Below are 12,899 nucleotides of genomic sequence, written 5' to 3' on the forward strand. Positions count from 1 at the left end.
CCTCCGATTTTCTCCCATCCCAATGTTAGCGTTATGCAATTCCCAATGCCCTCTGGTCGCTGCGCACTTACCCCACAGTCGGTCTGGGAGAGTGGAGGCTATCACGTGCTTCCTCCGACACACGTCTAGCCATCAACCGCTTCTTTCACCTGGCAGCGCGGACTCTCACTGAGAGGCGTAGCGTGTGGAAGGATCACACTATCCCACTTAGATCCTATCCGCGCTTAGCAGGCCCCCCGACCGAACTGTAGGAGTCGCTGTTTACAACGACCCGGACACCCCGCCAGCTTCTCCCACCCTCTAATACTGCCAATTGTATTAGTGTGAACGGCCAGCCAAGCTGGTGACAACCCCGGAGCTGTGAGCTGGATGCGAACAGGCGATCCAGCGTCTCCGGGGTTGGTCAAATATGATTTATAATAAAATTGATTATAATTTATTACTGTATCTACAAATCCGTCTGTTTAATCAACTTCCTTTTATCATTTGCTTAGATCTTTTGTACACTTGATCTCAAGAAGGTGCTGAACTCTGTTTTTGTGTTTTGACCATCGTACTATTATTCTGCTGTAAATCAATACATATTCTTATTGATTGATATTGCACTTGTGTGGACATTTTAATTTGTTTGTTTTTGAACCGTGATGAGTCTGAACACCTCCAGGCTTGTCACACTGTGTAAGTGTGTTTGATGTGTGTGTATATGTTTATTTCTGTTGAATAATAAAAAAAGAAAAAATAAAATTATAGGAGAACTCTTTACCATTTGTGTTTGCTCAAGGTGCTTTGATGGCTTTTGTTGAAATAAAAGTGGATTGCGATGAAATGGTAACATGAATGCCAGCGATGACAATGGTAACATGAATGCCAGGAACTGCAAAGAACTAAGGGATAGACGCAACATAAACAAAGGTAAGACTTAAACCAAATGATTTGTGGTTCGTGTTGGGACTTACAGTATATACCTACATATATTTAACAAGTACATATGCAATTAGATGGGATCTACACCCTGACAACAGCAGTGGAACTGTCTACCAGACTTCTGTGACATGACAACCACAGGTGGTGGCTGGACACTGTGTTGAGTGTGCATGAGAACAACATGTATGGTAAGTGCACAATGGGTGACCGTTGGACCAGCCAGCAGGGCAGCCGTGCCAACAGGCCTGAGGGTGATGGAACTGGCCACAGAAACACCTTCGGAACAGCAGAGGGTGCCACCTCTGATGACTTTAAGGCAAGGATTTGAAGTTGTGTCGGCGAGAGTTTGCATTTTCATGTAGTTTACCATATGTATGATAGCACATATTCCAGTGCAGTATGTCTTACATGGAAATTCCTGTCTTAGGGTGGCTATATCCTAAAGGGGTGTCTTGAAAATGTATACTTATAGATGGAATTATGACCACATCCACCGCAGATCCTGAGTGTAAACACGCTACCTGGAACAGTTGTTATTCAAATCTTTTCAACTGCATGACCCTTAGAGAAGCACCTAGATTTTGGTGACCTTGTGCCTTTTAACTATGCCACCATTATGCCAAACATTCAAATTTGTGTATTTCTGAACCATAATGTAGCATATTGAATATTCGACTATTATTCAGAAGTGCTGACTTGCCTTTAATCCCCTTTGTGCACAAAGACATATTAACTAGTTTCCATTGATATTCTCTCGAACAATGACGCAAGTTTCTCCTTCTCTCACCGGCTGAATATGGATTATAACAGTAGACTGAATCATATTCAATCCACCCAGTTCTTCCTGTGGGGCTAGTTGGCGGTACCAGCAGGGGCGGCGGTGGCAGGTGGAGGCCAGAGAGAGGCGAGAAGCAAGTCAACTGAAACGGAAGTGGGGAGAGCCAGCTCTCTTCGACTTGGACTTGGACCTGAGTGGTCGTGTCGTTGGAAGGCCCGTAGTGGACCACACGGGCGAACGTATTGAACTTGAATATATTACGGGTTATACTAGAAATATAAGCATAGTAGCGTGTTGAACATCCCCACTGAATAACCCTAGTGATACAACAAGTTATCCTAGAAGAACACGGTATAGCCAAGAGTTGGCTATGTTAACGTTATCCCCTCCAGCGAGGTGCCCGGCAGATTGCCTGAAGAGAACTGGGGCTTAGAGGCACCGTGCGTTGTTGCATGTTTCGGCTAGCAGGAGGGCTGTCAGGACCCACAGAGTAGCTTCAGTTAAGGTAGCCCCAGATTATTATTGCGCTCAACCCAGCACCGGCAGCCAGCAGCCTGTCTTCGCCGGCGGTCTACATCTGCTCTGCACCAGCGGTCGTCAGTTTAGCACGGGAGTTCGTCCCGTCCAGCAGAGGTCGCCATCACCCAGCACGCGCCTCCAGCCTGCTACTGCCCCCTCAGCCTAACACAGCTTGCTAGCTCCTGGGACGAGAGCGTTCAACGCCATCTTACCACCCGGACAGTGGTGGTGCGGCGAGGCCGCCATCTTGGTTGAGTACACTGGCGCTTCGGTGCTCAGGATCCTATTGCACAGTACACAGTGTGGCGTGGCCTACTGGCAAAGCTAATGTTGCTAACTACAGTTCATAGCAGAGGTGGGACCAAGTCATTGTTTTGCAAGTCTCAAGTAAGTCGCAAGTCTTGGTACTCAAGTCCCGAGTCAAGTCCCAAGTCAAGACAGGCAAGTCCCAAGTCGAGTCCCAAGTCAAGACTGACAAGTCCCAAGTTGAGTCCCAAGTCCTAACCTTTAAGTTTCGAGTCCTAAACAAGTCATAATACGCGTTTCACCAAAAAGTTTCATTATCAACTTGTTGGCAAAACATAATCTAATTTCTATAAATGTAATAATATTCAGAATCAGTCTTACAACTAGATACAATTGGGCAAGAGCTGCTTGAAAACCAGTTCAGGAGTATATTGAGAAAAAAAAGAATAAGGATCACCATATCCATTTTAAAGGTAGGATAACAATAACCAACATATTGTCTTCCCACTTGGACCAATCATTTATTTAACGTCTGCCTGCCCTGTATATACAGTCTAATGAGTCTATGGCACATGATCCATAATAGCAGACCTCGGTTCAACTAACTAGTCTACCTTTATCAATTTTGGGGTATAAAAAATCTGTACTGAAATGACAAGGGATCTCTGCATTTCATATATTAGGTAGTTTATTAGGTATTAGAATTAGGTAGGGCCTAATTCGTGTGCGAGTTCTCTCTCTCTCTCTTGGATAAAATAACAAACTCAGCAAGGCCAACGGCTTCTCTGTTACAAGGAAAGATGAAATTACCTACCTGGGTTCCATTCTGTGACAAAATGGCAACCAATGTAATAAAAAAAAGTCAACCAACGAACTCGATTCTTATACCGGATCTCCTCACTGGTAAACAAGAATACCTTGAAGACTAACAGGAGCACTCATTCAAGGGTACTACGACTATGCTTGTACCTCATGGTACCAAAGCTCCTCAAAGGCACTAAAAACAAGATTACAAACATCACAAAACAAACTGGTCAGACTACTGCTTGACCTTACCCCTGCCCATTTTGACAACCTAGGATGGCTTAGAGTAGACAACAGAGTACATCAACTTGCAAGGGGCCTGGTCTACAAGATACACTACCACCATGTACATGTCGAAATACTTCCCAAAGGTCAGTGAATTCCAGGACCACAACACCAGAGGGAGTTCCACAAATCATGTTCAACCCAGATTCGTCTCAAACAAGGGACTAAACACGTTTCGCAATTATGCCACAACAATGTGGAACGCCCTACCCACAGCCGTAAAATAATGTAAATCCCTACCCTCCTTCAAAACCGCTCTCAAATAGCACCTACGGGTGGCTGCAATTAAGAACTGGCCCCTGTAAATGTCCAACCCCCCCCCCCCCCACCCAACCCCCTCCAATGTAGTTTCTTCCCCTTCGAATGTAGTATAATATTTCTGTTTCTTATGATCTATGTCTCTTATACAGTACTGTATACTTGTATGTCATAAGTGTCATGATTAATTGAAAATGGGGGACCCTGATGTAAACAAGATGAAAGTCTTTCTCTGGCCTGCATCCCCTTAACAATTGTGTGTATTGAGCTGTACTGTATTGTACCCATTCTGCAATCTTTAATACAATTTTCAATCAATACATTTTTTTAAGGAGCAGCATTAATGTTAGGCTTTCATCAAGCGAGACATTGCTGATTGTTTATAAACCAAGTTACATACCGTTATTTATGCAGCTTCAAATGTAGTTGGAAGTTGTTGCGTCTCCATCTGTGATTTTCTGCAATTCGTTTTTTGTTGACCACCATATAGTTTTTATAAGCAAACGAAGCAATATTTGGTATAATTTCCCACTGGATCCGTTGTTCTTAACGTTCGTAACTTACTTCTTCTCTGGCGCAAATTGATTGGATGCTGTTGGATTGTTTCAAACAAAGTGGGCAGAAGATATGATATTTGAGCCAAGACACAAATTACATTTAACTAAAACAATCTTTTCTTTGTGCTCAACAAAAGAGAAATTGTGACAATATCCATCTGTAAAAACGCGACTAGTGGGGGCTGCCATGACGGTGAAATAGTAAACAACACCCCACAGCACAGCGTGTCTCCACGAATAGGGTCCAGCTGCAGCGCCGGAGAATCCTCTCAAGGGGCAAGCCTGTGGCAGCCACGAACCTACTACTTTCCATATAGCAGCTGGGAGGTGCGCTGTTTTAAGTGAGCGATGAGCGTGTGTTATTGGATTGATTGATTGATTGAACATCCGAGCTGCTTCTATAGAAAGAAGGTTTGTGGCTGCCACAGGATTGCCCAGTGAGAGGATTCTACGGCGCTGCAGCTGGACCCTATTGGTCTCAGACCGGAGAGGAGAACTGCGCTGCAGCTCGCTACCAATCTACATAAAAATAACGCAGTAACTAACGAACCATTCAGTATTTAATATAACTTATATTTGGGCATGGGGGAAGCCAAGGTATCAAGTCTTCTCAAGTCAAAAGGCTCAAGTCCAAGTGAAGTCACAAGTCATTGGTATTAAAGTCAAAGTCGAAGTCAAAGTCTTTTTTGATTTGGTCAAGTCAAGTCCAAAGTCATCAAATTCGTGACTCGAGTCTGACTCGAGTCCAAGTCATGTGACTCGAGTCCACACCTCTGGTTCATAGGGGTACCCCATAAACATTACATGCCGGCATTAGTATAGGACTTTTGTTTGGTAAAGTGGGCCCACCTTTTTCATTTTCTTTGAGTGTAATAACGTGTTTGTTCTTTAATAATATTTTCCCATCTACTTAACCATTTCCCTCTTGGAGGTAACCGACCTGTTATTATATAAGTAAAGCCTTAGAGAGGTATTATCACTAATATATAAGTAAAGCCTGAAAGAGGTATTATCCCTGGTACTAACCCAGACGTGGGTGATGAGTCAAGCACATTGAAGTATATTGTATTTGGGTTGGCAATACCTGGTTCTATACAGTGTGGGTGTATTTTACAAGTGTTACAAGAGATGGAATTACAACTGAAGTAGACATAGAACCACCCTTTACTATTGACTATTTGTAACTGCACAGTACAAATAAGGATAAAGAATGTAGATGGGAGTCCTGTGTGCGTGTCCATTCCTGAGCCTATTATTAACCCTTTTGGTGTGGGTAACGTTAACACAATTAACCCCTTCCTACCCAACTTTCCCCTTTCCACTATTAAGGTTTCTAAGGTCCCCGAGGGAGGGTACTGCTTGCGGGAGGAACTAGGTTATTTATTTACAATTCAGTCACTAGGTGTGGGAAGGTTAAAGGAGGTATTGGGGGAAGTGAGAGCGAGTTGGGGAGTACTGCTGACCGCCCCGGAAAGGCGAGGAAGACCAGAGTACCAGACCAGGTTGGTAAATCCCGGGCCCCATCCACTCCCACTGCCGGCCTCCAGTTGACGCTCCAGGCCCAAAGACGAAGGTGCAGTCCGACGGAGCTCTACTGTGTCTCGCTACCCAGTGGCTGTGCACACCCGTTCCCACGAAGCAGGGATAATCCACCCTGCTACATTTGGCGTCACGAACAGGATCAACATCCTAACTTACTCCCTTGACCGGGACCCGTAGAGAGACCCACGATGTCAGAAGAGGAGACCCACGCCGCGCAGGAGATGACGGCGAAGTTTGAGGAGCTGCAGGAGGAGTGTCGGACTCAGGCGGCACTACTAAAGCAGCAAGCCGAAGCGATGAAGGAGTTGACCGAACAGGCACTCCAAGAGAAGCGCTACACTCAGGCGGCCCTACGGGAGCAACGAGACGGCCAGGGCGCCGCCACCGAGGTAAAGAAGGAGGAGGCCGAAACCATGGTGGAATTGACCGCACAGGTGAAGGCCCTGGCGAACAAAGCCCACAACACAAGCCGGCCTCCTGGAACGACAGGCGCTGGCCCTGGAAAAGACCCAAGCCGCCCTCGACAGGGAAGGCCGCGAATCCCGCGCGGCCCCCTCGACCGTGTATGTCCAACGGGACCGAAACTGCAGCGAGTTTGGAGGGGGAAAAGAGAGAGGAGAGCCGCCGGTGGAGGACTGGATCCGGGATATGAAAGCACATTTCCGGATCAGCAGAGTGCCCGGCGACGAACAGGCGGATTTCGTACAACAGCATCTAAAAGGCGAGGCTAAACGGACGGTGCGCTTCGTGATGGAAGGGACCGCCCCAGAGCCGGACGCCATGTTCCGATTGCTGCAGGAGACGTACGGAGACAAAACCCCGGTCAGTGTCCGCCTGGGAGAGTTCCTTGACCGCAGACAAATAGACGGCGAGACCGTGAAAGAGTTTGCTTACGACTTACAGGAGCGGATGCGTCGCATACAGGGCCGAGATCCCCGACAGGTCGCGGATCCTGCCGCCCGGCTGCAGGCGCAGTTCGTGCTAGGCCTGAGGGATGAGATGCTGCGACGTGAGATGAGGAAGTACGTAAGGGATGACGGGGAGCGGACATTCCTCGACTTGATGATGGCGGCGATAGACTGGTCCGAAGAGGAGATGGTCCTGCCCCCCACTAGGGGTTGCGCCCGGGGCCTGGTCCACGCCGCGGCCGCGGAGGGACGAGAGGCCCCGCTGAGCATAGACACGCTGCAGGAAGCTATTAAGCAGCTTGTAATGGGAAATATTAAAGGACTAAACGATGAGCCGTTTACAAATCATTCTGAGTCATTATTAATAATAATAAGAACGTTTATTTCACTGTGGCCACAAATGAAAGGACAGCCTACAGTCAGAGACAACATGTTAACACATTAGCGTCTGGCCATAGACTGACCCAGAGCGCTGTTCAGACATATGTTAAATACACAGTTGTCAGTCATAACATAATATCAGATATGATGATGAAGGTAAACAAAAATGGTTCTCATTCACTGGGAACAACAACAAAGAAGTTATGGCTGGGGGGATGTCGGAGTCTTCTTAAAGAGACATACACACATTAACCAGTCAAGCTGGTCACACTGAAAGTCACGCTGTATAACATGATGTCTCAACACAGATCTATAAGAACATGATAATATATTCCACGACAACTCCCCTGTTTGATAATTAATCACAATCATTATCACTTCATAAAGACAACAAAAAATATTATCATCCTTAAACCAAAAATAACACAAATAATAATAACTCAGCGCAAACAATTTTTATTATCTAAAAACAAAAGGTCCTCTGGATTGACCCTGTGTCACGTGCAAAAGAGAAGTTGCCATAACAGCCAACCATCATTAGTGTCTCTTTGCAAATGTCCAGACGGTGGTCGAAGGACTCAACAGTACAATGTCCAATCTCTGGTTTTGTCAAGGCCGGAACAGCTGCACCATATCCTCTAACCACCAAGCTGAAAAATAGAATCACAAAAAAAAAACAGGAGAGTATCTCGCCAAAAAGAGCATTTCCCATACAAACTTATTCAAAACAAACAATTCCCATAAAACTCTTTCAGTAGCGAAGAACAGATAACAGCAAGAAACAAAAACAAAATTTGCAGACTCTTCACAAAGAATGAAATATAATCTCAGGGAAGTCACACATAACCCAAGTTTACCATTGCAATGTACAGCACATTCAAAAACATCTTCATTCTGAACCAAGTTCAGTACATTATTACCTAATATCTCTTAGGATGATACCGTAATATCTGTATATGTTTGGTTCAAACTTGCCTCATTTATCATCTGTGACGAATCTCGGAACGGTCTCTCCTCCTTCCTCTGCCCGCAGTCCAAACACCCCCCCTCTGCAGTCCATGGCTCTGATGCAAGGAGCGGCCCGTTGAATGGCCCAGACCGGCTGGCTTAGATCTTTGTCATCAGTTGATGCCCACTGAGTCTGGTAGAAAGCCTGATGGAAGCCGTCTCTTAGATCTCTATCTCTGGACCACCGATAATATCAGGCTGGGGTCAGCTGTCAGTTGATGTTCTTAGCGTCCCATCAGCTGGGTGTATGCGTTCACCAGCCGATAGGCCTAGTTCTGCAGCAGACTGGGACAGCTTACTTTCTCAGAAATCAGTTCAGTAGAATAGCTGTCTCCCCGTGCTAGAGCAGTGGGCCCCAGCTTCCTCTCAGTGGTCAGCTGTCCCAGCACCTGCCCCCGGTCCGAACCGCGGGCCTCAGCCTCCTTTCTCAGTGGTTGTCAGCCGTGTCCTAGCTGCGTCCCATCAGCTGGGTGGGCATTTGGACCGGCACAGGAGACTGAAGAGAGACACGCCCAGCGAGAACTCACAGAAGAAAAATAGAGAGAGAGAGAGAGAAAGAAATAAAAAATAAAAAACTGTCCGGTAACATTTCAACTCAGCTCCAATGAGCAGGGCAGTTTCCCAGGCCATGACAACAAAAACAAATGTCCCCTAGACCCTCGTTGGCCAAAAAACAAACCATATATATATATATATATATATATATATATATATATATATATATATATATATATATATATATATATATATATATATATATATATTATTGAACCATGACACATTCCCAGTGACTCGATGTGGCCCGACAGTGGGTAATGTACAAGTTAACATCTTTCGCAGTTAACATCTTTTGCTTTGAAATCAAATAACAATCTCACAATGCAATGTCCCCTCTACAAATATATTTGCTTTTCCTCAAGACTTATCTAATTGCAGATTGCTATCAAACTGTATTTGATCATCAATATAATGCATTTGGGGCTATAAATCACGTTCTGGAGAATGCTGCAGAAAATGATAAAAACATACTTATACTTTAGACCGTATTTTAGTCTGAATATGTGAATGAAAAAGTATAACGTTGCTACACCCTGAACAATAGATACTTGACGTTGAATGGGCCATAGTAATGTCAATTTAGCCATACAATTAAAAAAGTTATAGCCCTGCAAAGAAGGGGAACTTCTCCATAGACAAATAGAGCTGGCGTGGGATGGTTTATTGTGAATATAAGCCTGGCGAAGTGTTAAAGCGTGCAAAAAATTCAAATAAAAAATGTTGCTCGTTATCCCATTTCTTTCCTCCAAATCATACAGCCCAGCAATGTTGCTCTGAAACGTTGCCAAACAGTTCAAAAGCCATCTCGACCCGTGTATGGTATCCCAGTAAAAAATAAAATAAAATAAAAATAAAACATGACATTAAAACCTGTACCAAAACAATAGATCAGAGGACTCTTATTGGAGATCGTCTGGTGTATTAATCTATTTAATTAACCCGTATATCAATATTATTATTTATAATAGATCCACCCGAATCCCCTGGTAGATCCTAGACTCTAATCACTCCCCCACTCTGCTACTAGATGGTAGTACAGACCTATCTTCAAAAATGTGCCTGCATTATCCCACTGTCCCCCCTAGATGGTAGCAAACCCAGTCTAGAGTATTTTAGCTGATGTCACTCTCCTCTAATCCGTTATCTCCTCGTGGCTCTGTGCAGCCATCTTGTCTTGCTCATAATTCAATGGCTACTCTTTCTTGGAAGAGCGTTTGTTTATATTGAATGATGTTCTGGTTAGGAATGTAAACATTCTGCCCTGCTAACACGGACTTCAAAACAACACTCTGCCTGCTACACTGTCTCCTCTCGCCATAGCGACGACAGGCCCCTTCTTCTGGTTGTCATGCGACGTGCTGTCATGACAACTGCTAATAACCTTTCACACCATTAAAACGTTTCATTAAGATGAACCTCTCTCCCTCCTGCTCTCTGCTGCTATCAGCTTGTTCCAGATTGGAATGTCAACATTCAGCCGTGCTCAGTGTGGTGCTCACACTAATACCCTGCTCGCTCTGACCCACCGTCTATCACCGTTTGCTATCTTAAGCAATCTTAGGCAATCTTAATATACCCAAAACAAATAGCTCTGCATTTTTGTTATGAGAGTTGGTTGTTAGTTGTCACAGACAAAACATGCTCCCTGTATTCTAGATAATTTATGCCAGTAAGCAGGTTTATCATAAAATGGAGTAACGGAATATTACACTAGGAATGTAATAGAACTGTTTGATTATGACACATTCTCAGAAACACTTTTTCTTCATTTTACTGTTGCATGTGGAGATTGACATCATGTTGCAAATACCAGTCAACATCTTTTGCTAATCGTGTCCATGTCTGTATCACGACGTTATAGGCATATACATATACACATATATATACACATACATACACATATATACATATATATATATCGCAGTGGACCCTGAGCTTGGTTTTCCTCCATTTTTGTCCAGCAACTCTACAGCTCCTCTCTGTCTGACCAACACTGCTATCGTTTGTACCCACAGGGAGCTTTTTGTCACTCATCACACAGGGAATCCTCCGTAAGGATCCTAAGCTTATCTTGACCTTTCCCCCCCCTTTATTGTCTCTGTTAAATACACAGTGATGGTCAGATATAGGTAATTCGATTACTGATACTTGCTGTGCAATTGTAAATAAGGGCTGTTAGTAGAGGGAGATAGCTGTGTTAGGTTTTAAAAGCTCCTTTGGAATGCTGTGAATAGGTGATCCTGCCGTAAAGGGAAAAAGAGACGGTATATTCCACAGGGGTTGATAATCTTTAATTATTTTACCTGGTAAGGAGAACTAGGGTATAAGGGTACTTTCTCATGGGGTCATGGACAAGGGAGGCAGTGCACTGAGGGTTAATTCCATTTTTTGTTTGTCTGTACTATAAGGTTTTTTTTTTCTCACAAGGAAGCGGGAACGCGGGACTGTGAGAAGGGAGAATTTACCTATGTTTTTCAGACCTACCGTCATTTGCCATTCAGTCTGTTTTGACCTGTTCAGTACTTGCATGTTTAGTAGCTGCTAGCAACGGCGATCATCTAATTTCATGTGACCTGCAGAAATTATTATGACCTGTTTGCAGACGAGACTCTTAGTTAGACAGTTGTTTTTTGTTGTTGTCAAACGGGGGATTCGTACTTTGTTTTCGACACAGCGTAATAGCTGACAAGGAGAAGCGTTGTTTATTGATATAAGCCTCAGCCCAGATGTTATCAGATTGTATTTTCATTGCTATAGTCTCTGCCGCTATTCAGTCCAATGGTGGCTCAGGCCTTGTCTAGCCAGAACCCTTCTCCCGTTAGCCGAAGCTAATGATGATGTGTCATTCCCCCCCCCCCCCCCACCGGCGAGGGTGAGAGGGATGAGAGTCTCATCTCCCCCCAATCTATACATCACATACATTGAAAAACTCTCTGATTCCCCCCCTTTGATTCTAATCACCCTTCAGAATCATAAATCATTATTTGGTTTTTCAATTAATTATACCCAAAAATAGGCCCCCTCCGTCTGCTCCCATTATACCTGTCTCAATGTATAGCAAAAATGAACCCTTGGCCCATGATGGAATGAGTTTGAGACCCCTGGTCTATCCCTTTAAAAAAAAACAATGTACTTTTACTTTTCAGTACTTAAGTACACTCAAAAGTAGGACTTTTTTACTCTTACTCATAAGTGTGTTTTTGGCCAGCTACCTTGTTAGTTTGATTGTTTATTATAAAACAAACTGAAACTGGACACAAGCCCTCTGTCTGGCTTTTTGTGTCATCCTTTTAACATGTACATGTATTATTAATGTACCTTGTCCCGCAGTACCATGTACAAAATGTTAATAAAGTGTGAGGAAAAAACTGGAAACGTAATAAATAAAAAGGCAGTGAAACAATAATCAAATAAAGACCAAAATATATACTATCTCTATTGGAATGGAGACTTCAGCACAGGATAAACTAGGGATGGGCAAAAATAATCCAGATCGATTGATCACATGATGTACTCGAGTACTCGTGGAGGAAAACACTGTACAAAATAAATGTATTTTCCGGTGTTTTAGACTTTTATTTTGAAGCCCACCGCTCTGTCTTTTCCGGTGTTTTAGACTTTTATTTTGAAGCCCACCGACCGGACCGGAAGTATTGTTGTGTGATTATCCTAGCAGAACCTATGCGCGGACAACTTGTCTCGTCCGGTTCTGTGTTTATGCTAATGATAAAATAAATGTTGAGATTGTTGGTGAACAACTAACTTTAGGTTAGTTTTAACGTTAGCTACTAACATTAGATGCAGCTACTACAGGCAATCAACGATGAGGAGGAAGCGTCAAATACGTATATACTAGAATAGTAGCCCTGTGGTGCGTAGGCACGACTCGAAACTACCTGTTATAATAAATTAATTCATGTTTAACTTGTCCCCGTGTCCAGTCCCTTGACTAGCCCCACCAGTTCATTGTAAACAATGATGCATGTAATTGTATTAACGTTATTCTGTGTTGTAGCTATGCTATACGTTGTATTTAGTTTGTTAGCTATTTAGCTAATGTTGTTAGCATTGAATGAGCATCAACAAACGCTAGATCTTTAATCTTTATTTAGCAGTCCAGTTTCTCCAGCA

General features: G+C 43.8%; 1 pseudogene across 1 annotated transcript in view; it reads left to right on the plus strand.

Annotated features, from left to right (window-relative positions):
• The first annotated feature begins 833 nt into the window (after positions 1-833).
• The window catches only part of LOC311228437 (intelectin-like), a 41,361-nt pseudogene continuing 29,295 nt past the window's right edge, over positions 834-12,899 (plus strand). The window contains exons 1-2 of the transcript in view: positions 834-912; positions 1,042-1,240. The product of the transcript in view is annotated as an intelectin-like (transcript). The remainder of the gene's footprint in view (positions 913-1,041; positions 1,241-12,899) is intronic.

Source organism: Notolepis coatsorum (assembly GCF_963971535.1).
Source record: "Notolepis coatsorum genome assembly, chromosome: 5".
Taxonomy (NCBI): domain Eukaryota; kingdom Metazoa; phylum Chordata; class Actinopteri; order Aulopiformes; family Paralepididae; genus Notolepis; species Notolepis coatsorum.